This window comes from Phacochoerus africanus, chromosome 15, assembly GCF_016906955.1.
Source record: "Phacochoerus africanus isolate WHEZ1 chromosome 15, ROS_Pafr_v1, whole genome shotgun sequence".
Taxonomy (NCBI): domain Eukaryota; kingdom Metazoa; phylum Chordata; class Mammalia; order Artiodactyla; family Suidae; genus Phacochoerus; species Phacochoerus africanus.
The window spans coordinates 100,077,490-100,102,721 of NC_062558.1; the positions used below are offsets into that span (position 1 = coordinate 100,077,490).

General features: G+C 46.8%; 1 protein-coding gene across 5 annotated transcripts in view; it reads right to left on the minus strand.

The window, feature by feature from the left end:
• The window catches only part of SGMS1 (sphingomyelin synthase 1), a 311,375-nt gene extending 286,423 nt beyond the window's left edge, over window positions 1–24,952 (minus strand). For 3 of the 5 annotated variants that reach the window (XM_047762700.1, XM_047762703.1, XM_047762702.1), the window contains exon 1: window positions 24,676–24,952. The gene's annotated coding sequence lies outside the window, so the exon portion shown is untranslated. Of the gene's footprint in view, window positions 1–17,312; window positions 17,408–24,065; window positions 24,397–24,675 lie in introns of those variants that run through there. The other 2 variants (XM_047762701.1, XM_047762704.1) reach the window with 2 other exon arrangements.
• Between the last annotated feature and the right edge of the window lie 280 nt (window positions 24,953–25,232).

Consider the following 25,232-nt stretch of genomic DNA (forward strand, 5'->3'; position numbering starts at 1 on the left):
CTCACCATCACCCTTTCGGTTTAGGAAGAGGACCGTGGCACCAGCTAGGAGACTGGAATGAAGACAGGGTGGAAAGAGAAAAGCCGTGTGTACAGAAATCCAGGCAGGAAGCAATGAGAGCTTGAGAATATGGATGATGAAGAGATAATAAGGAGGTAAAATGACCTTGCTTTGGCGACTAGGACCCAGGGGTAAAGGAGAAGGAACCGTCAACACCTCCCTGGTTTTATTTTGATGGCTGAGAAGAAGATGGTCTTTTCAAGATTTTTCTTTTTTTTTTTTTTAAGCTTTTTTAGGGCCATACCCGAGGCATATAAAAGTTCCCAGCTTAGAGGTTGAATTGGAGCTGTAGCCACCAATCTACGCCACAGCCACAGCAAAGTCAGATCCAAGCCTCGGAGGATGGTCTTTTCACAAGATGCCGGAAGTGCAGATCTGGCCGGCAGGCAAGCTGAGTTCACTTTGTACTGTGTCACTCTGTCCATGACTTCATGTGCATAAGGTCACTGTACATTTGTGACCAACCAAAAAGTCACATTTCTCATCATTTTGCTGCCTATTTCCAATTCCCACAGGCAAGACGACTTCTTAAAACAGGATGGAACATTTGGGCAAGAACTCAATTCCACGGAGTTCCCGTCGTGGCGCAGTGGTTAATGAATCCGACTAGGAACCATGAGGTTGCGGGTTCGGTCCCTGCCCTTGCTCAGTGGGTTAACGATCCAGCGTTGCCGTGAGCTATGGTGTAGGTTGCAGACGCGGCTGGGATCCCGCGTTGCTGTGGCTCCGGCGTAGGCCGGTGGCTGCAGCTCCGATTCGACCCCTAGCCTGGGAACCTCCATATGCCGCGGGAGCAGCCCAAGAGATAGCAACAACAACAACAACAACAACAACAAAAAAAAAAGAACTCGATTCCACACTCTTAACTTGAGTAGCCAAAGTGAGAACTGCCCTTGCCTCAGAACAGAAGCTCAGAGAGGTGAAGTGGCTTACCCCAGGCCACACAGCCAGAAAGAGGGAACTAAACTTGAATTCACGATGGTATGCTTCCAGAAAGAAGCTGCAGTGCTCCAGTAAGGGCCTAGTACTGTTAGTTATATGTAATAAGAGTTCAGGACTCTTGTTCTGTGGCCACTTTATTCTTCTCTTGCTACTCCCTTCTGATAACAGCGTCTAGGCCATCCTGAACCACCTACTTCCAATCTCTGGAAACACTGTTCCCACTGCTGAGCTCCTGCTAGACTTTTGGTAGGGCCTTCAAAGCCTGGCTCCCCTCTCTGCTTCTTAGCATCATTTCAACAGGTACTTCTGATAACCAGCCACTCTGTGGCTCTGCAAATCCAGGGAGAATGTTCTGGTTTCTCTAAGAGCTATTTCTACATTCATCTGTCCTACCTGACATGGCACTAAAACTCGAGGGCAGTCCTGATTTAACTCACATCTGTTATCACTGGCTGAACCTGGCGCCACACTGTCCCCTCCCCAACCCCAGTCACTTGCTATCTTATCTGTGATAGCGTGTTACTTCTGGAAAGAAGGAGGGAGGGGAGAGGCCCTACGGAAGGACCCACAGTATTTATTTGGAGCCTCTGTCCTAGGCACCAGACAGCAAGGTCCCTGAACTTACAGTCCAGTGGAGATGGGATGTTTAAAATGATAATAATCATATATATATATATATATATATATATATATACACACACACCAAAACACAGCAAACACACAAACACACATATATATATATCATCAAAACACAGCAAAAACATACCAAAACATCTGAAAAAATGCAGGGCTGGGTATTTACATTCATTATGTTATTCTCTATATTTTCTAAATGTTCAAAATATATTCACAATAAAAACATTTAAAAATGAGGAAAAGATCATTTAATAATCCCTGGGGAAGGAACTGGCTAGTCAGACTGATTCATTTACAAAGGTTCTAGACAGAGAAAATCTTGCTGTAATCTATTTTGTTTCTAACACCATATTTCACGGCAGAAAAAGCAATCAGGGAAAAGACAGAAATGCACAAATTTAGACAATATGAACCCAAACCAACAAAAAAATAAGGTTCTCAGTCAGTACAGACTTTCCTCCATATCCTCTGACACAGTAAATGATGAAAGAAAATAACAGAAAAATACAATCATTTTCTGATACATTTTGGCCTCCAGAGAGGAAGCCTTCATAATAACCACCACTGTTTACTGCACACCCACAAGGCGCTGAGGATTTAAAGACACGATCCCATAACAAAGCTGTGAGATGAGCGCCTTTTTTTTTTTTTGTCTTTTTGCCATTTCTTGGGCCGCTCCCGCGGCATGTGGAGGTTCCCAGGCTAGGGGTCCAATCACAGCTGTAGCCACCGGCCTACACCAGAGCCACAGCAACGCGGGATCCGAGCCGCGTCTGCAACCTACACCACAGTTCACGGCAACGCCAGATCCTCAACCCACTGTGCAAGGCCAGGGATCGAACCCGCAACCTCATAGTTCCTAGTCGGATTCATTAACCACTGAGCCACAACGGGAACTCCAAGATGAGCACTTTTATCCCCATTTTACAGATGAGGAAATTAAGATTCAATTAACTCAAGTGATTTGATCAACACCCACTGTCGGTGACTGGCAGGTACCCAAACCCATCTCTGCCAAGATGCAAAAGCCTGGATTTTATTTTTGGTACACAACACTGTATGCCTCCCAATATCTGATATTCCCTCTCTCATTTTTCATAAACATCTAGGCTCCACAAATAAGTGAATTTGAGAAAGAAAACCTCCACCAGGCAGTTCAGTAAATTTTTAAAAAGAAAGAAAAAAGGAACCACAGTCTTGTACATAGTATTAAAAATGTACCTCCAAATGTTAACTCCAAACAACGGAGAAAACTGAGTGGTAAAGAAAACTAAACAAACTGGTAGCAGCCCAGGTCGCTGCTGAGGCATGTCAATTCCCAGCCTGGTGTAGTGGATTAAGGATCCAGCATTGCTGCAGCTGTGGCGTAGGTTGCAGCTGCTTGGATTTGATCCCCGGCCTGGGAATATCCACATGCTGCAAATGCAGCCAAAAAGAAAAAAAGAGAGCTAAACTGTATAATCCTCTATGGTCATAAAAGAAATATTGCATAACTGCTTTAAATGAAACAGCTATAATATCTGAAGGGATCAAAAAATGAAACTGGCAACACATCTATAAAAGGAAAAAAAAATAAATTCTTTTTCTTTTTAGGGCCGCATCCGTGGCATATGGAAGTTCCCAGGCTAGGGGTGGAATCAGAGATGCAGCTGCTGGCCTACACCACAACCACAGCAACGTGGGATCCGAGTCGCATCTGCAACCTACACCACAACTTGCCACAACACCAGATCGTTATCCCACTGAGCAGGGCCAGGGATCAAACCCGCGTCCTCATGGATACTAGTCAGGTTGACTACTGTGGAGCCACAACAGGAGATCCAAAAAAAAAATGAATTCGTAAAGTCAATTTCTAATACTACCTATCTTTATAAACATTTGTTACTGTGGAGAGTGTACAAGCCTCGTCCTCTGCATGCAGACAGAGGAAAAGAACAAGCTAAAGTCTACGTGAGCAGGTTGAGACTTTATTTTTTACTGAATTTTCAAAAATTGGAAATAGCACAAAACTTAAAATATAGGGCCACTATCTACTCCAGTAGGAGTCACATTAACAAATCTGGAAATGAAATACAGATCAGAAAATGAGAAAGATCAGATTTAGTCTACATATCAATAGTTCTGACTCCTAGAGTTTATGCCTAAAATAGAGGCCTGGGTGCAAAAAAGGCTCTGCACTTTCTCCACCACTTCCTCCCACATGGTCTGAGTTACACTGAGTTACAGGGCCTAAGCTACACTGACCAGTACTCCCAAATAGTAAGGAATCAGGGCCCTTTACCAGGTGGACCCCATCCCCCGCCATCCAGCCTCCAAGAGAGGGATCCACCCACCCGACACGAGGCTGCACAGGTCAGGCTACCAGGCAGGAAGACTGAGGGATGGACGGAGCAGGCAGAGGCACCAGGGGAGGCATCAGAGAAGGAACTGTTAGGAAGATAAGAGAATAGAATGTGTAGAGAGTCCCAAAGAAGGAAAAGAAAATGAAAGAAGGGGGCTCCCAAAGAGTCAAGGAGGAAGATGAAGGAACACTGGATCCCAGAGGGTCAGAAGTAAGGTCAGAACAGCCATCTCAGTGGAGTGGTCAAGGAAGATTAAAAGGGGCTCAGCAGAGGATGGCAGATACAGACATGCTGAGTATAAATAGCCTTGAGACATCTGCTCATGTTCCTCTTTTGATCATAACCTCCTGCTCTGCCTAACACACCCGGCAACAGTAAAGACAGATCTCTTGGTATCCCAGTCCATGCAGGGCACACAGGCAGGAGCTCCACCTCTCTGCCACGTCCCCACCACCACGTTCCTCTCCCGCCCCTGTGGAACCCCACTGCGACTTACCAGAGGGCCAGGGAACAGCAGGCTCTGCCCCTCAGAACCAGCACTCCCATTCAGCCAAGTGCAAAATGGAAAAGAGACATCAACTGTAAACTGGCAACTGTTCGCCTAGCTACCTGACCTGGGGCCAGGTTAGTTCTCTACGCTCAAAATTTTATTTTATTTATTTATTTATTGGTCTTTTTGTCTTTATAGGGCCGCACCCGAGGCATATGGACGCTAGTCGGGTTCACTAACTGCTGAGCCATGAAGGGAACTCCCGCTCAAAATTTTAATGGTACAAAAAGACTCCAATTATCTTTTTTCCCAGAGACACATCTCTAATGCTATCTTGCACTGTGAATCAAAAATTTTATTCAGACAGAATTACAGTTACTCTTTGAAGTAAAACATTTGACTGATGGCCAAAAGTGACTAACAAAATATATAGATTGTCTGACTATCAAACAAGGGTGTTATTTTGGGAGTTCCCATCGTGGCTCAGTGGTTAACAAATCCGACTAGGAACCATGAGGTTCGGGTTGAATACCCAGCCTTGCTCAGTGGGTTAAGGATCCAGTGTTGCCGTGAGCTGTGGTATAGGTTGCAGATGCGGCTCAGATCTGGTGTTGCTGTGGCTCTTGTGTAGGCCAGCAGCTGCGGCTCTGATTAGACCCTAACAAAAAAAAAAAAGATCCAGCATTGCTGTGAGCTGTGGTGTAGGTCGCAGACACGGCTCGGATCCTGCGTTGTTGTGGCTCTGGCGTAGGCCAGCGGCTACAGCTCTACAGCTCCAATTAGACCCCTAGCCTAGGAATCTCTATATGCCACAGGTGCAGCCCTAGAAGAGACAAAAAAAGGATGTTATTTTATTCCAGAGGTCACCTATTTAAATGAAAGACTTTTTAAAATCTACTCCATAACTCTATGACTCTATACAACATACCTATCAGCAAAAGACCAGGAGAGGTGTTCCTGTCATGACTCAACAGAAATGAATCTGACTAGTATCCATGTGGACACAGGCTTGATCCCTGACCTCACTCAGTGGGTTAAGGATCTGGCATTGCTGTGAGCTGTGGCATAGGTCACAGACGTGGCTTAGATCTGGCGTTGCTGTGGCTGTGATGTAAGCCAGCAGCTGTAGCTCCAATTTGACCCCTAGACTGGGAACCTCCATATGCCACGTGTGTGGCCCTAAAAAGACCGAAAAAAAAGACCAAGAGAGATGCCCAAAATTGCTTAAACAAAAAGAATGATCATACAGCAAGAAAACAGACCTTTATAAAAGTATAAAACTACAATCCACAATGCTGTCAGTAAACTCACAGACAGGCCTCCCATTCAGATATGTCAGGTGCCTTTAGAAAATATGGGCAGCATAAGCAAACAAACCTGCCTAGCCTTGTTTAAATCACAGCTACTCATATCTGATTCTTATCTAGCCTGTAAAGGTACAAAACATTTCACTTCTCTAACCACAAAACAGGAGGCTAACCTCAATTTCCCACAACTCCAGAAAAAGGTACCTAGGATGTCGCTTGCAGGATGACCCTGCACCACGCAGCCAGTGGACCGGAGTCAGGGGAGTTTGCTGCTCTATATTCTCCACCAGGCCTCCTCTGCCACACAGACTGGAAAAACATAGGGGCTTAAATCAAGTACTGGCTTGCTTGGCGCATTCAGCTTGCAGCCCAGACCCTTAACTCCCCTCCCTGTGAGTGAAACAGGCTCACAGAAGAGCAAACCATTTAAATAAATCATATCTGCATATCCAGAAGGGGTTTGGAGGAGAATTTCGCCAGCTAAGACTGAGTTGAGGAACCAGCGCTAGTGCCTGGTTTTCCCTCCTGAGGTACTAACAGGCAAGGGCTATCAGGGCAAAAGACATGAACACCCCCGGGCTGTTTTCCAAGAACCCCGACAGGTCTCACTCAAAGTTGCTGCCAAGTGCCTTGGTGAGACTGTTCTGAAATATTATGAAACTGGTCTCTCGACCTCAGGCAAACACTAAAGCTTTCAGCTGAACACTGTTCAAAGTGTTTGGGTGTCTCTTTGTCTGTGAGGTAGGCATTTTCTGGACCAAATTTGGACATGGCAGTCCTCTAATAAAGCTGACCACAAAAAAAGGCATAGATTTTTCCTGTTTTTTTTTTTTAAAAAAAAAAAAAAGCCTATTTAAATGTTTTGCTCAAATAAATTCATAGCAGCAGCATTACTCACAATAACTAAAAGGTAGAAGCAACCCAAGCATCCACCAACAGATGAACGAATAAATAAAATGTGGTATATACAAACAATGGAATACTGTCAAGCCTTAAAAAGAAATTCCGATATATACTATAATACAGATGAATCATGAAAACATTACGCTAAGTGAAATAAGCCACACGTGGAGTTCCCTGATGACTTAGCAGTTAAGGACTTGGCATTATCGCTGCTGTAGCTCAGGTTTGATCCCTAGCCTGGGAACTTTCACATGCTGTAGGGATAGCCAAATAATAATAATAATAAAGCCACACCCAAGGACTATTTGTATGATTCCACTTACATAAGGTACCTGGAGTGGTCAAACTCATAGATAAAGAAAGTAGAATGATGGTTGCCAGCCCCTCCAGGGATTTTGTCATGTACTTACATGAGATGTTCAAAGATGGAGTGGGATAGCTAGTTATTACATATTTGAAAAGGCTGATTGAATAAAGGAAAATTCTAACACTACGCTTGGCAGATAACAGCGTCGACACAGCTTCCTAACAGTATCAAAGAGCATGCTTACTGACAACCCAAGGTTGCTTGCAGGAAAAGTAGTTGACTGTTAGGAATTGAGGTGCCTTGAAGGAGCAGACATCTCTCACATATTACCTCTGCAAAGATTCTTTTGTCACTCTTCCCCAGGGGAGATGCTGAAATTGGTGTACAGGCAGTGAAAGTCGAGATGCAGATGGAGATTTCGAAAACAGCTTTGTTATCTTGAAAGCCAATTACAATGTTCCACTACCACGTTTCCAGAGCCAAGGCTTAAGGACGCATTATGCTCACAGCTGGATGTGTGAAGCAGCAATCGCACACAAAAATATCAGGGGAAAATGTGTAAGGGTAATGTAACGATCGCACTTCTGCTTCTGAGATTATCCAGCTATATAGTCTCCTTAGAGACTAGGCAGGGGTGAGGGATAACTTCAAATGGAACCCCGTCATTGTCACCAAGGATATTGTTAAGTCCAGGTGTTAAAGAGAAGTCAGTTATCTGTCAAACGTTTAATAAGTTGGAGACAAACTACCACGTACAGTGTCTTATAATATCCATGTCAACATGTACCGAGTATCACTAACGTTCACTACACTGATCACATAGGCTAAGAAATTAAGCTCCTATACTGAATGCCAACCACTATCATGATTTTAATAATAACACAGTCAATAACTTTTATAAAATTTCAGATTTATACTTGTATCCCAGAAATCATTTCTAGAACAGTGAGATTTAGTTCTAGCAATACTACTCCTTTTCACACTCCATCTTTTGGCATTTGGCCAAAATGTTACTAGGTGTACATCAAATATTTACAGAAAAAAAGATGGAAGGGATATGCACCGAAACAACAGTGGTTACCTTTGGGTGATAGGATTATGAAGGATATTCTTTTTGCTTGTGTATTTCCTTTTCTTTTTTCTTTTTATGGCCACACCTGTGGCATATGGAAGTTCCCAGGCTAGGGGTCGGATGGGAACTGCAGCTGCCCGCCTACATCACAGCCACAACAATACGGGATCTTTAACCCACTGAGGCCAGGGATCAAACTCACATCCTCATGGATACTAGTCGGGTTCCTAACCCGCTGAGCCACAATGGGAACTCCCATCGCTTGTATATTTTCTAAATGGAGGAGGAGTAGGAGAGAAAGGAAGCGATCAGAGCAAGAGATGGGGAGGAGAAGGAGACAGTAGAAAAGTTTTTCTAAAAGAGAAACTAGGAGCTCCCATTATGGCTCAGTGGAAACAAATCTGACTAGCATCCATGAGGACGTAGGTTTGATCCCTCGCTCAGTAGGTTAAGGTTCCGATATTGCTATGAGCTATGGTGTCAGTCACAGATGCAGCTTGGATCTGGCATTGCTGTGGCTGTGGTGTAGGCCAGCGGCTGCAGCTCTGATCCAACCCCTAGCCTGGGAACCTCCATATGCCTCAGGTGCAGCCCTAAAAAGACAAAAAAAAAGATAAAAAAATAAAAGAGAAACCAAACTTAGCTTAAAAGGTAAATAAATGTGGAGCGGCCTTTAACAGTCAGCACAGGCTGTGGCTGCCGGCCTCTGGCAGGTGCCCTCACATGGACTCTGATGTCAGCGGTGCCTGGGAAATCCTATCCCTCCTCAACATCTGGCTCAAGCCCTCCCTCCCCAGTGATGGCCTTCCTGAACATTTTAGTCAATGTTCCTGAGTCCCGGTCCCTAGTGTACACAGCCCTTGACCACAGTGTGCTGTCGTGAGGCCCTTCCCTCGCTGCTCCCCCCCAGAAAGTAGCCCCTGACAGCAAAGCCCCATGTGGCCTTCCTCTGGATCCTGGGAGCTAACACAGCTGGCACACGATGGAACACAGCTCCTTCACACACTTGCCAAATGCCGCCAACGCCAATTCTGCTTTGTCTCAATGCTGACAGGCGGCCACACCACAGAGACAAAGGTTCCTCAATAATCCACTGCCCTTCTGCCTCTGAAAGAATTAACCTTTACGGTACCTTTGTGGGGGTCACTGATCTGAAATGAATGCTAGTTTTTAACACAGATCTCCTTGGAAGGTGGTAACCAGGGGGAATCACAGCCATGGCCAAGTGGAAAAGACGTCCATCGGGGAGTCAGGACATGCAGATTCCAGTCCAGACTTCACCAGGCTCCAACAAAGGATTAAACTAGATGATTTCTAAAGAATAAAGCACTACTCCACATGGTTGCAAACAACCACAGACAACAGCAAGTCAGGGGCCCGAGACTCAGTGAGGCCCACAAGAGGCAACAGTGAATAAGATGCAATTCCAGGTGACAAGGCGTGTGATTACTACAGCACTGAGAACAGAAGCCAGAGAGCAGGGCAGGAACATCCCCTACTCCCAAGACAACTGTGCCCCCACCACCCTCCCTTCCACCCACAGAGCCTCGCACTGCAGGGGAGGGAAGGAAGACAGTTTAACAGTAAGGTGTGGTCAGTAGCACATCTCAATGACTTGCGTTATGCTTCCTAGAAAAATCAGTGACTTCAAGTCAGGGATGCAGCTAGTAACAGATATAGAGAGACACAGCTGGTCAGACTTCGCAGGTGGTCAAACTTGCCCGTTAAGGAGCCATTCTCTTCACAGTCCTCCTAGGCGTATTTATAAAACTTTTTTAGGAGAAGGTCAGCATGGCTTGATGATCTCCCTATCAGACTAGATGCCAGCTGAGGGCAGGAACCACATCTGCCTAGTTCATCACTCTGCCACCAGAGCCCAGCACAGCTCCTGGCTCATAGTAAGCGTTCAATTAGTATTTTCTAAACCATTTATTTTTTTATAAAAGCAGTACTCAACTTTTCATACATAGCAATGTTTTAAGAACAACTTTCTAGGATTATTCTTCTAGATACTGTTTTTAAGGGTTGCCAACTAGTCCATTATTTGGATACACATCATTTGTGTAACCAGTATCTAATTGTTAATACTTAGGTTTTCAATTTTCACTATGACAAACAGCTCTGGGATGAATAACGGTCTTAATTATTTCTTTTTTGTTTTGTTTGTTTGTTTTTTTAGGGCCACAGCAAATGGAAGTTCCCAGGCTAGGGGTCGAATTGAAGCTACAGTGCCAACCAACGCCACAGCCACAGCCACAGACCATCCAAGCCACATCTTGTGACCTACACCACAGCTCCCAGCAACGCCTTGACCCACTGAGCAAGGCCAGGAATCAAACCCACATCCTCATGGATACTAATTGAGCTTAATTCCACTGCACCGCAAGGGGGACTCACGGTCTAAATTATTCCTTAAAATAAACTCCTACAAGTAAAACAGCTGGATCACTGCCCTCCCTCTTAAAAGTAACCCTCCATACCCCCATCTTGAAGGACAACTGTCACGAGCTTTACTATTTAGGTAAACTACTGCGGACTTCCCAAGCAGAGGAATCTCCTAAAACAGGTGCCTTGGACATCAACAGCAGAAGTCCTAGACTGTCCTCGCCAGACCTCTATTTTTAGTGTCATCAGACCCAGAAATCTGAGAAGCAGCATCTGCTCCAGGGGTCGTCTGCTCCCCTCCTAGGGTCAACCTTCTCCTCCTGCTCAGCGGAGGCCAAAGCCATGCTGCAGCATCACACACGCCTCCCCACATTCTCCCAATGAGTTAGCTGGTCTTCCAAGACGCCAGTTATATCATTTTGCTTCTCTTTTTTCTCAAAGGAATACAGTACATGTCCCACCACAAGACACAGAAATGTCAAGTCCCATATAACAGTGCTAAGGCTCTTGGTCTGTGTCTACCTCCCCACTTTAGGCAAATCACATCTCATTAATTCCTCTAAAAAGGAGACAGACAGCAATAAGGAGAAGCCCTCAACGGCCCAATTCTATCTTTTCATCCACTTTCATAAAAATAAACCTTTCAGAGCTCTTCCTGGTGGATTTCATGAAAGCTTTAGACACCCACCAGAAAAATGCCCAAAATGATAAACTGGATTTCAGCGGCTTCATGAAACTCAGCCATGGCCCCCACTAAGAACCTCTGGGCCACTGATCAGGCCTTAGATAAATGACCAAGAGGAGGCTGAAGATGTCCCTGGGAATGTTCACACCATCCCATCTCTGCCTCTAAAATCAAAGGGAGAGGGAGTTCCATGGTGGCTCAGCGTTAACAAACCCAACTAGTATCTAGGAGGATGCAGGTTTGATCCCTAGTCTCAGATCGGTGGGTTAAAGATCCAGCATTGCCATGAGTGCAATGGTGATCACAGACATAGCTCGGATCTAGCATTGCTGTGGCTGTGGCATAGGCCAGCGGCCACAGCTCCAAGTCAACCCCTAGCCTAGGAACTTCAACATGACATGGGTTTGGCCCTAAAAAGACAAAAAATAAAAATATAGAAAATAAATAAAATCAAAGGAAGGGGAAAGCCAGCCACATTCAGGGCCTTATGGAAACTTGGAAGTTGGCCCAGCACAACGGCTGCTAACTCCTCAGGGCCTTTCAGAGGAACTCAGGTGTCATTCCACGAATAGCGGCAGTACAGCAAATGTCAACTTTACAACATTGTGAAAGGGTACAGAGCCAGGCCTGGCATCATTTTGGGTGTGTACATTTTTCTGATGCTGGGGCGGGCCTCACATCTGCTGACATGTCCACCCTGTCACCAAGCAAACTCCACTCCAGCAGAGACTGCTTTGTGCACATCTGTATCCTCAGCCTCAGCCCAGTCAGAGATGCTGGCCACGGTGAGCATAAAGGCCTGTGCTGGAGACCGAGGCTGCTTCCACAGAGAGCAAGGATATACACGGGCCATGAGGGTGAGGAGACTGACCTCACAGCTGGGGGAACAGGGAAGGCTCTGGGATAAGATCAGGCCGAAACACAAGGGATCTGATGACAGGCCACAAGGTAAAAAAAATCTCAACAACACATGGCCATGTGGCCATGGGGACAGACTGGCAGTCCAGGGCACCAGCTCTAAGTCTGGCTCATGGTCCATCTAGTCAAAAGAACAGTCAAAGTGCCAGCCAGCGAGCAGAAAGGGAACTGGCACTCCCCGCCTCTCAGACAGGGAATCCTTTGCCGCCACCTCCCAAGGTCACCTCCACAAGTGAGGAAAACACTACCCAGGCATGTGCCAAGGCCTTTCAGACAACAACAGTGCATCCCCGAATGACAGTCATACCTGGCCCCACTTGTTCTCTCTTGGTCTCAGGTGACTAGAGCAGCCTGACTCGGGCTGAAGGCCATGGATCCCCCAGGCGGGGTGGGGGTCCCAGCATGCCAGCCCATGGGCCCCCCTCTGCACCTGCACCTGCCCACCAGTCCACACATACTTCCCTCTCCCTCCTGGCCTCCTCAGGAGCAACCCACTCCTCTTCCCTTCTAGCCCTAAGCAGATCAGCACCCCACCCCCTTTTCCAGACTTCTGCCTAAACCCTAAGCCTCAGTTTGCCAGGAGAATACAAATTCTCAACAGAGCACCTCCGTCCCCCAGAGGCTTTTTCTCTCCCCTTTTTGATATCTCCGCCTCAGCTACTGACCCAGAGCTGGAAGAGGGGATCCCCCTCAGCAACTCCCCCTGCTCCTTTGGACATAGTTTTCTTGATTTCTTTTTTCTACTTTTTTTTTTTTTTTAACAGTGGCAAATGGCAGTTCCCAGGCTAGGGGTCGAATCAGAGCTTGCGCTGCCGGCCTACACCACAGCCATAGCGACTCAGGATCCAAGCCACGTCTGCAACCTACACCACAACTCATGGCAATGCCAGATCCTTAACCCACACAGCAAGGCCAGGGATCGAACCCGCATCCTCACGGACACTATGTTGGGTTCTTAACCCACTGAACCACGACAGGAACGCCAAAGGATGGTTTTCTGGAGCTCTGTTCTCCACCTCTCTGACCCCAGGACTTCTTCCTTCCACCCCAAATCTTCACTTGGCTTGTGATTGATTCCTGGGAGCTCCAGCCGTATGTTGAGTATTACCCACACCCCGGTTTAGTGAAGAACCTGTGCTCCGCCCCACAACCTGAGATTAATCTTAACATTCTCTACAGTTCGTCCTTAAGTAATATTAGTTATAACATCCTTCATGCATTCACATTGTATGCCTGAGTGAAACTTTTAAAACACTGATCATCCCACATCCTGCAGCTTTAGGAGAGATAACCTGCCAAGAGGGGCCTCAATCACAAGCTGGAGAACAGGACAGTGAAGAACCAACCGCTTCCTTTCTGCTGTTTCTATAAATTGGTCTGGACATATAGCTAATAGGACTGGGGAAGGCAGTTCTGAAATAAGATTTTTTTTTTATTAACAGGATAACAAGTGACTGATGAAAGGGAGCTGGTGAGCCACTCTTTCCAGGGGTCCCCTAATCACAGGACTCACAGAGGGGGGACCAGATGACTAGGGCTCAGTTTAACCCACACCATCCACTTACAGATAAGGAAGCCGTGGCCCCAGTTTGCCAAGGGCACAGTGCTGGCACGCATGCCCCAGCCTGCGTGATATCTATAAGGGTGCTAAGGAAAAGAAGGGGAAGAAAGTAGGGGAGGACAAGGACAATGAGAAATGCAAACCCCTGAAAACAAAACTGAAAGTGGAATTAGCATTTTGACAAAAAGTAAGGGCAAATAAAACAAAACCTTGCATTTAATACAGAATCTTTCTTTTAAAAGCTGATGTACCTTAAACGACATTAATCTTCTGCAGGATCTACCTTCTTTGGAAATAGCTAAAAATTAGCCAGAGTTGTTAGAGATGATGAAACTAGGCTAGCACGTGCCCCCCCTAACCTCCTAAGTGGTTCTTAAGGGCAGTTCCCATTCTCAGTTCCCTCTGCGGGCTGACCGCTTAGGGTGCACATCTGCCCAGACTCCTCTCTGCTGTCGAAATTGTCTCACTCAAAAAGGAAATGCCGAAACCAAAAGAAAAAAGGAAACAAAACCAAAATACACCAGGTCCACTTCCATCCACACCACCCTAGGGTGTCAGTCACCTTCTCAGGCGCTGTCACCCAGGGAACCTGAAGCAGGCCCTGCCTCCTCCAGCCCTCCCACTCCGCCCCCAGGGAGCTTGGTGTACATCTGACACAGGACACGCATTACCTGGTGATAGCACGTATCTGTGGGCCAGTCTGTCTCCCCCACCAACCCCTCGGGAACCCAGACCCCATCTTACTCATCCCTGTATCGTGAGACACAACAAGGGTTTATCCCAAAGCAGACTCTCAACATGTGTTCACCACCACGTAAACCCCAGGTTGAGAATGTGGAGCATAAGTGCACAGGCCTCTCTGGCCTCCCTGGCCTTCCCTTGGCCTTGTCCCATCCTCTCTGCCCTGTCACATTCCCTCACCAAGCAAACAAGCTAACCCTGGCTACTGGGTCACAGGAGAGCCCTGACAACCAGCACAGGGAAAAATCTGGAACATTTCTTCCCAAATACAGTTCACTTGTACGTTCTGTTCTGAGTTAAGCCTAAATCCTGATTTCCTACAAAATCCTTCAATTCAAAACATTTCTAATGCCTCAGTTTTCTGTGTAACATTGTTCAGATGGTGGAACTGCAGTCTCCATCACAAAATAGAAAACTGAGGCTGGAATAAGGGTGGTTCACACTTAGGGGTGAGGGCTTCCTGTGTGTGGGTGCTGTACTAAATTTGGACACAAAGTGGCTATTTTACCTCACAACAGCTGGAGACAGGTATACAGCCCTTCTTTTCCTATCTTTTTTTTTCTTTTTTTTTTTGCCTTTTAGGGCCCCACCCACGGCATATGGCAGTTCCCAGGCTAGGCATTGAATGAGAGCTACAGCTGCTGGCCTACACCACAGCCACAGCCACAGCCACATCAGATCCGAGCGGCATCTGTGACCTACACCACAACTCATGGCAACACCAGATCCTTAACCCACTGAGCAAGGCTAAGGATCGAACCTGCAACCTCGTGGCTCCTAGTTGGATTCGTTTCCACTGTGCCACAACAGGAACTCCCCTTTCCTTTTTTACCTACAGACAGTTTTCTACAATAATTAAACCAGTCAAATAAGATTATCTTCTGCCTCTCTACTGTCAGGCTATGGATCTTCATAGACTTTTAATTTCTCTGTGCCTAGATTTTCCCAAGGGGTTAAATGGTGGACACAAAGCCTTTTTATGCCTATGGCAAGGAGCAGGGAGAGTGCAAAATAACAAAATTAAAACAAATCAGGTCATCTTCCTAAGACAAGATGCATCAGATAGCACCTCACGCTTTTAATAAGACTGGACTTGCGTTTCCAAATCTTCTCTCCACCCTGGGTTATCATCCATCTAACCCATGTCAGGAACACTGGCAAGGACAGAAAGCAATTTCTCCTTTGCACTGGCTCAGACATCCCTCTGCTGGCCTAGATAAACAGGACCATGGGAGTTCAGTTTTTATTTCATGAGGCAGACAGTATTTAAAATTTCTGAAGCTGAAATCACCTCACCTGACTGTAACTAGAAGTAGGAGCAGCTGGCTCTTCACTGATGTGAGTATTGCTTATGGACGTGATTCTCAAAAGTGGTCCCAGACCAGCCAGCCGCGTCAGCATCAGCTGGGAAGATGTTAGACATGTAAACTACCAGGTCCCACTCCAAGCTACTTGCCTCAAAAACTCAGGAGGGGGTGGGCCCAGCACAAGGTGTTTTAACAAGCCTCCAGGTGAAATCTGAGCCCCATCACCGTGAGCACGGGCATGTCCTGCTGGGCTACCGTGTGTTTCCCAATTGTACGTAGTCACCATGGTGCCCACCAACAGCACTTACTCTGGTCATTTTTTCTTTTTTTTCCTTTTTTTTTTTTTTAGGGCCGCACCCACTCCATATGGAGGTTCCCAGGCTAAGGGTCGAATGGGAGCTGCAGCTGCCAGCCTACATCATAGCCACAGCAAAGCAGGATCCCAGCCAAGTCTGTGACCTACACCACAGCTCATGGCAACACCGGATCCTTAACCCACCGAGCAAGGCCAGGGATCAAGCCTGTGTCCTCGTGGATACTAGTCAGATTCATGCTGCTGAGCCACAACGGGAACTCCATACCTTGGTAATTTCTGCCAACTGGCAAAGGCCCCAAACACTCAACTTCTTCAGGGTGCTCCGCTTTGTTGAGCAAATGACTTGTGCCCACTCTCCCCATCTCTAAAAAGGGATAATAATAACATTCATCTTATAGAACTGTCGCTAGGGTCAAGGGCTTCGTGTTTGGCATGTGGCTCGACCTCAACAAGCATGGATCCATATCATTACTACACCTTGGCCCAAAGGTCTAATCAAAATTAGGAAAACAGGAATTCCCATTGTGGCTCAGCAGCAATGAACCCGACTAGTATCCACGAGGATGTGGATTCGATCCCTAGCCTCACTCAGCGCATTACAGATCCGGCATTGCCGTGGGCAATGGTGTAGGCACAGATGTGGCTCAGATCCCATGTTGCTGTGGCTGTTGCACAGGCTGACAGCTGCAGCTCCAGTTCGACCCCTAGCCTGGGAACCTCCATATGCTTCAGTTGTGGCCCTAAAAAGAAAACAAGGGAAAAAAAGGAATACGGCAAAAGAAAATCTGCTGCCTACATGCTAAAATGAAAATTAATAAGGGGAAACCTCACTAAAATGGAATCAGAAAGCCTGAAGGGGAGGCACTCATGCAGTATCACAGGATGTCAATTACAGGAAGAAGTGTCAACTACAGACCCTAATAGAAGAATCATCCCAGAGAAAAAAATCACCAGCTACAGGCCCCAACAGGAAAAGACATAGACTGACTACCCCAGCTACACAGCCAAAGAGAAATCTCTTCACCCTCAACTCTCACTTTTCACCAATGGACTTCCTTCAGAACCACCCTCCCCAAACCCCTCCTTTTTCTAAAAAATAACATTCCTCTCCTTTGTTTGTTGGATTTGCCTATGATTTCTGCCATGGCTCACATGTCCTAAATTATAATTCTCTGCTGTTCCCAAATAAACACCTTTTTGATGGTAAAATAACTGTGACTGACTTCAATTTTTAAAGTCAAAAAGGTCCTGACTGAAGACATTCAGGACCAACAGAGACAGCAGCAGGCTCCACTGTCTGTCAAGCATTTACTTGCTCAGTCTACCAGCTGAGTACTCACCACATGCCCAGCAATGTGCAGAGAAAATCCACTCTACAGAACAGTGTCTTTCTGGACAAAGGCCCTCCAACTCTGGGGCATAAGGCTTCACACACCTCAAGGGAGATACAAGAGGAAAGCAATGAATATTAACAAAAGTAGTCATAAGTACAGCTCACATTTGTATTGTGACTACCTTGTGCCAGGAACCAAGCATCTGACAAAGGTTAACTACAGTCCTCAATCTCTGAGGCACCTGCTGTTATGAGTCCTACCAATACGGGAGGCAACAAAAGTCTGCACAACTTGCCTAAGGTCCCACAGCTCCTCAATGGTAAGGCCAGGACCTAAATCCAGGAACAATGTTCTTAACCACTGAACTCTATGATAGAGAGCTACTAGTTACCTAGGAATCTACTAGCCACTTGTTATCAGATTCCAAAGCAGTGTTCCCCCCCATCCCCCGCCGGCACCCCATCCCCCCCCCACTGTACAGCATGGGGATCAAGTTATCCTTACATGTATACATTTCCCCCCCACCCTTTGTTCTGTTGCAATATGAGTATCTAGACATAGTTCTCAATGCTACTCAGCAGGATCTCCTTGTAAATCTATTCTAAGTTGTATCTGATAACCCCAAGCTCCAGATCCCTCCCACTCCCTCCCTCTCCCGTTGGGCAGCCACAAGTCTATTCTCCAAGTCCATGATTTTCTTTTCTAAGGAGATGTTCATTTGTGCTGGATATTAGATTCCAGTTGTAAGTGATATCATATGGTATTTGTCTTTCTGACTCATTTCACTCAGTATGAGAGTCTCTAGTTCCATCCATGTTGCTCAAAGCAGTGATTTTTAAGACACTTAAATTTAGGCACAAAATCCACTGTCATGGGGTTCGGACACTAGGCCCCCAAAGCCCTGGACAGAAATGCCAATCATACTTGGTTTCTCAGGCCCCTCCCCTTCACTCCCTCCCAATCTAATTCTACTCAAGTTGCATTGGGACTGTCACAGAGCAGCATTTCTCTCTACTCATAACCCCCTGGCACCACACCACTTGACCTTAATTATAAGCCATCTGTCACACACAATTCTCTAATTGTTTGCTATATATTGGTCTTTTCTTCCTCACTGGGCTGTAAAATTCTTTGGAGGTATCCATACTTTCTGAGAAACCCCACAAAACTAGGTAGAAACATGAACTCGAGTGTGTAGACTTGGGGAGTATTACACAGTTAATTGGTTGGCTCAATTTACTTTGCTTTTCTGACACTGTTTTGTTATAGATCCCTAAGGAGTAAAAGTATGAAGTTTGTGCTATTTAAAGCCAGCATTAGGGGAGGTGTTACACCAACATTCACTGAGCAGCAAATGTCTCAAGATTTGTACTCCCTGCCTCTCCCACATTACCTCATTTAAAGCCCCCAGCAGCCCAGCAGCCTTGCAGAGGAGGCTGCTGGGATCCAGCAAGAGGAAGGAGGGGCCACCAAAGGTGGGAATTTGCCCAGTGTCACTTAAAGCTGATAAATGAAGAACAGAGATTAAAACAAGATTTGTCCCCAAAGCCCCTACACTCTACCTTCCTCTAAGGTTCAGATTAAGGAACCAAGGCTCAAATTCTTCTCAAAGGAACACAATACTTTTGCAAAAAAAAAAAAAGTGACAGAGTAAATTTTAAACACTATTAAATATCATTATAAAAAGATGGGACAACCATGTTCATGGATAGAATTACAATATTAAGAAGGAAAAGGGAAGAGGTGTCAGTCTCTACAGACTATACATTCAATGCAATGCCAATCACATTTCCAAGAAGAGCAAGGAATGGTCTCACCCTGCCACCTAAGACACACCGCAGAGCAACAGTAATAAAAATAATTTGGCATAAAAACAGACAGGTGACTGGGACAGAATAGAGAACTTAAACTCTGTGAAGAATCTCAAAATCTGAAAATGCAAACTAATCTATTTGGGGTGGAAAGCCCCAGACCTATAGTCGCCTGAGTCTGGGGACAAAAGGAGGGATGGAAGGCAAAGGGGCCGATGGGAGGTTCTAAGGTAAGGGAAATGTTCTAGATCTTGATTGTGGTGGTTTCACAAGCACACACACATCTGCCAAAATTCATCAGATTGTACGCTTTAAATGTTCAAGTGACGTTTACCATACATAAATTACAACGCAATAAAGTTGAAAAAAATAGACTTGTGCATGTGGGGACCTGATGTATGACAGAGGTGGCTCCACATTTATCCCTAAAATACTAGGGAAAGAATACACTGCTGAATGATTTGGGGGAAACTGGCTCACAAAATGGAAAAGAAAAAATAACTCCAGATTTCTTTTTATGCCATGTATTAAGATGACCCTCGAAAACCCTCATTGTGAAAAATAAAAGTAGGAAGCTGATAGAAGAAAATACGAAATATTTTGAAATCTTGGGGTAAGGAAGAACATCTTAAGATTCCTCATGTGCAAAAGGCAAAAATGAATGGCTTTGGGCTATATCAAAATTCTTAATTTCTGAAAGTTACCACTGGTAAAGTTAATAGATGGCAGAATGAGATTAATGTCTAGAACATGCAAGATGTCTATAAATCTATACATTAGAAACAGACTAAAACCAGTCAAAGAAATTGTAATAGCTAACCAATACAATAAAAGGTGCTCAAATTCATTAAGAAATTACATAAGTTCACATTAAAGCAGTAAGAAGCCACTGGATAGCCACCGAATATTGGTAAAATTAGAAAGGTGGTTACTATCATCCACAGGTTTCGGTAAAGCAGGAACCCCTCATGCCCTGCTGTGAGAGTGTCAACCAATCCAGCAACACTAGAGACTAATTTGACGGTGCTTGTTCTCTCTTACCGAGCCCTCCCAGTTCTGGGTAGGTACCCTTAAAGCAGTGGTCATCAAACTCTCCTATGCACCAGAGCCTCCAGTGTGGATTTGCTAAAACACAAATTGATTTGCTAAAACACAAATTGACAGGGTCTGCCCCCAGGGTTTCTAATTCAGGAGGTCTAGGTTAGGCCCTGATCATCTGCAATTCTAACAGTTCCCAAGGGAAGGCTGATGCTGCTGGGTGTGGACCACTTTAAGAGCCACTACCCAAGAGATATTCTCACAGGCATCTTTAAGAGATGCCACAGGATATCCATTCATCATAGCTTTGCTCATGGTGGCACCAGTGGAGGTGAGCTAATCATGCATCACTGGAAAAATTGGTAAATGAGACTAGTGGTTATGAAGTAGGCCCAGCCGCACAAAGCAGCCGGCATAGCAATGCGCTGGATAAACCATTCTAACATTCATCACTCAAATAAAATGTTGAATGACATTCTTTCAACTTTTATGAATGTCGGAAAATTTCCATAATAAAAAGTTGTCATGTTGAATGGAAAAGCAAGTGAATGAAATCTGTAGCAGCACAGTACTCCTTACATAACCTGAAAACAAGCACACAATCAAACACAAACTCTTTAACAAGGGAAGAGACAAACCCAAGAACATCCAGTACAAGACAGGAAGCTTCTCTGACGGAGAAGGGAATGCGACTAGGAAAGGAGGAGAAAAAATAAAAATAAAACAAGAATGGGGCTTTTGCACAGGGAGATCTTGTGCCAAAAACTGAGGACTGTTAACTCTCAGCACCAGGAAGGTGAAACCACCTCAGCTGTATTTACATACAGTGGTTGCTTCCGGTGAACACACCTCCTCCACCCCAACTTCCCCCACCTCCACCCCCTTGGAAACTTTGCAGGCTCCTGGGGCAGTACAGGTTGCCACTGAGACAAGTGGGGGGAATCTCTCTGAAATACAAACTTGGGGTGATTTCAGGCCCACAGAATTCAACCTGCTACTGAGTCCTGGACTTTCCCTGTGTGATATATCAGTATTTAAAAAGAAACTTGGATGCTTAGCTTTTGGCAAAGGGTATGTCTACATCTGTGTCTGTGTCTCTTGTCAGTGTGTGTCTGCGGATTTGTGTGTGTGTGTGTGGTGTGTTTATTTGTGGAGGGAAAGAGGACTAGGGAGGGGAGGCGAGCACTCCAGCACAGAGGCAGCCACGCTTGTTGATCAGCCATTCAATTCTGTTTCACTGAAACCAGAAGTCACCATTACAAAACCAAGCCATCTTCCCCTTTCATCACCCTCCCCTCCCCCCATCTAACACTGCTTCCCAACTCCCACATCTAAATGGGCTGATCCAAAATATGGTCCTCAGGTGACTGGGTACCTTATTAAAGTGACACAATTTACAGCCAAAATTCTTGGGAATATGGTAGGAGACAATAAATGATCATTTATATTCCTGACCAAGAGCCTTAACAGAAAGGCCAAAATCTTTTAGACCAGGCCTGTTTTAACAGTTCTTCCAGAAGGGACTGCTGTGGGCACAGCTACCATCCGAAAAAGGCCAAGAAAGAGCCAACTACAATCTGTCATGCCCTGACAAGGTCACATGGCCACAGCTGCTTCCAAGGCCCATCAACCAGGTGATCACACAAAGTGGTTCGAAAGTGTATCGGACAATGAAAAAACAAAAGTCACCACTAATTGAATGCTTGTGAGAAAATGCAGCAGCTTTAAGTAAGCTATTAAGTAAGCAAGGCCATGCCAGAAAAGTAAACCTTTGGGGAAAGAAGAAACAGCTGAACAATGTAGGAAAGAAGAGGACAGTTAAGGTAAAACGCAGAATAAGCTGGAGAAACATTCATGTCTCACTCAAAGATGGAGCAAATCATCCCCCTCTGCAAACAAGCCAGAATCTTTATTTCCAAAACACTGTTTTATCTTTTCTATAGCCCTTCATGGTCTGATAAAGGTTTAGGAATTCTAGAGTTTTCCTGGAATGCCTTGTATAAAATGTCTTGTAAATAAAGCATATTTGATATGCAGTCCGAGCACTTTTAGTTGATAAAAAAAAAAAAAAATGTATGGCAGTTATACGTAGGAGTCTTTTAGATTTTCGTGAGATATGTTAGCAAAACACGCCTCTATGTTTTTCAGTTGCAGTGAAGGATCTGCCACAAATTGAAAATTAAGGAAGCTAGCAAAAAAGTAAAAGGGTTGAGTTTTCAAGCTAAAAGTGAATGTCTAAGGTCAACATGGGCAATTTTGACTTATGAAAACATACAAAGTTCTTTAAGTGTCAAAACCTACTGACAAGCTTTTGTTCCAAAAAAACAATTCTTTAAATTTCAACTAAATAAACATTTATTGAGTATGTACAAGTTAGGCACTGCGCAGGATGCTAGAAATCCTCCAATGAATAGAACATTGTTTTAATAACTGTGTCCCTTTAACATCAGTTTACCCACCCCTCGAATTAATTTTTTAATGCTTTCAGATATTTGAAATCGCTCACTCCAGCACAAAAGAGTTGCAGAAATACCTGCTATTTTACTAAAAACGTAGACTTCCAGTCTCTGAAGCACAAACAGGAGGAAATCACTCTTTCTTTGCTTTATATATTGCTATCATTTTCTGCAGATTAACTAATTGCTTAAATTGTGCATGGTGGCAGCTGCCACCTCCTGCTATCCAGAGGGTCACAGAACTGGAGAGACTCAAAAACATGCTACATAGCTCAAGAGACGCTGTGAAGGAACGCAAAAGACCAGAGCCTCCAGCCATAAACAGAAAGTGAGGAAAGTGAGCTGCTATAGGCAGCAGAGGAGATTCCCCCGAAGCTGGCGCCTACGACAGCAGGCACAAGCTGCCACTGCTTCCTCGCTGGCTTGCTGGCTTGCTTGGCCAAGGTATGGCTTCAGAGCTGGAAGGCTGCCACCTGCTGAATCACCAAACATCCCTGGGCTTCCCTTGGAGCACTGACCAGACCGGGACCCATCCCCCGCCTGGCTTCTCCCGGGAACACTTTACGCCCCCAATTACTGAAACGCCCAGCCCTCTCCTTCCGCACAGGCCAAACCAACCAACCAACCCAAGCCGGTAACGTCTGGGCAGTCTTAGGCAACTCCCATCGCCTTGCTACGTCATCAGTCCCACTCCTCTCTTTCTGCCTACTCAGTCCCCCTCTGAATGCTTCATCCCCCCTGTCAGGAGGCGTGGGGAGTTCACAGCACACCACGGCAGGCGCCTGACACTTCCACATCCAGGCAGCCAACATGAAACACCCCAAGTCTGCAAGCAAAATAACCTGTCTAAATTGCTTTAAAGGTCCAGGGAAGTAAATGCCAAGGGAGCTAGAATAGTAAGCAGGCTCCATAACATAAAAAAATAAACTTCCTTTTCAGAAAGCCGCCTTCATTCTTGGTTTCATAAACATGTACCGCTAAAGTCGGTACAGCCTGAAGGTGAAAAGAAATATCTGAGAAGCACCTGCATGGATTCTCTTCACTCTCTCCGGCCCTGGTAACCCTCATCCCGATTTTTACTCGCGACTCCCATGGGGAAACAAGCTTTAACCAGAACGTGCCAGACTGAATCCGTTAGCAGGACCAGGACCCTACCCGGCCCACAGAAGCAGCAGAAAGCCTGAGTCTGGGTTAAGAAGGTGGGAAAAACAGCGGCTGCTGTCGCTGCTCTGCCCTTGACAAGTCGCCTCGGAATCGCGGAGACCCCTCACTCACAGGAAGAGCCACGTCCTGGGGAGAACATCCAGTCCCTGGCTGGATGTTCCTCCAGGCCTTACCCCTAAACACCCTCTCCGGTGGGGGCAGCCCCGCGGGGTGTCAGAGCCGCCCCCGAACCTGGAGGCTGTTAAGCTGCCTGGGGAGGGGAGCTCGCTCCTCAGGGAAAGGGGTCTCACCTGTTATGTTGTCCAGGGACACGGAGGGGCCGCGGGAGAGGGGCGGGGAGGAACCCCGAAAACCCAGGGCTCCTGACCGGCTGCGATCGGACCCAGAGGTACCAACTGTCACGCCGCCACCCGGGCGGTGGGGGTGGGGTCGTGATTTGGGGTCTGACCCTGCTGGTCTCCCGACCGCCGCCGGGCCACTGCCGAAGGCGCCTCGCCTCGCAGTTCTTCGGCTCAGCCAGGGTCCGCTCCCCAATCCGACAGTAGGCAGCCTTCCAGCCCGCACGCAGCACCTCTGAAAAGGTGCCCACTGACGCCCCCACCCTCTCCCAGCCTCAACTAGGTCCAGGAGCTGAGCCGGCGGCCCGCCCCCTCCGAGTCCGAAGCTGGGCTGTGGGACCGCCCCCCCCCCCCCGCCCCCGCTCCCGGGAGCAGCGGCGCGGGGGGAGTGCCCGTCAGGTAAGCGCCAGGCACTGCGCGGGCTGCGCTCACGCCCCCTCGCCCCGGGACTGCCCGCACACCGTTCCCAGCGTCAGCGTCAGGCAAGGCCCGTGAGGGGGGTGTCCAATGCCCCCCGCCCCCGCCCAGGAGATCGGCTCTCTCCCGCCGCCCCACGACTCACTTGCACCGGAGTCGCGACAGCCGCCGGAATTCCGCTCGCCGAGCCCCCTACCGCGAAATGAAATCCGGGGCAGGGCAGCGTTGGGGCTCAGCACCCGGATCGCGCTCTCTGCAGGGGCAGGAGTAGAGGAGCCTTCCCTGGCCAGCCCTTCCCGCTCCCGTCCTGCCTGCCGCCGCCTCTGCCCCGGCCGCTGCCTAGCTGGTGCGAACGCTTCCGACTTGCCACGGTGAGCCTCCCGGGCTGCCGAGCATGCCCAGTCTGCTGCCCGAGCCGGGCCAGTCACCCGTGCGACACCAATCCGCTCTTCCGGGTGTTCGCGGCGGTCGGGAGGGCGGGTCCGGCGGGCGGGGTCTACGCGGATCTCTTCCCTCCGACGCAGCGGGACACGGGCGAGACTGTGCACTTTGAGGCCGTCGAGGCTTGCCCCCCTGTTATTTTATTTTCAAGTAATTGGGAGCTCCGGAGACGGGTGCTTTCCCCATCAACGAGAAAGGCCCAGCTTGCACATTCATAGGGGGCTGGTTAATGACGGGAGCCAAGTTTTATGGTCGAAGGCA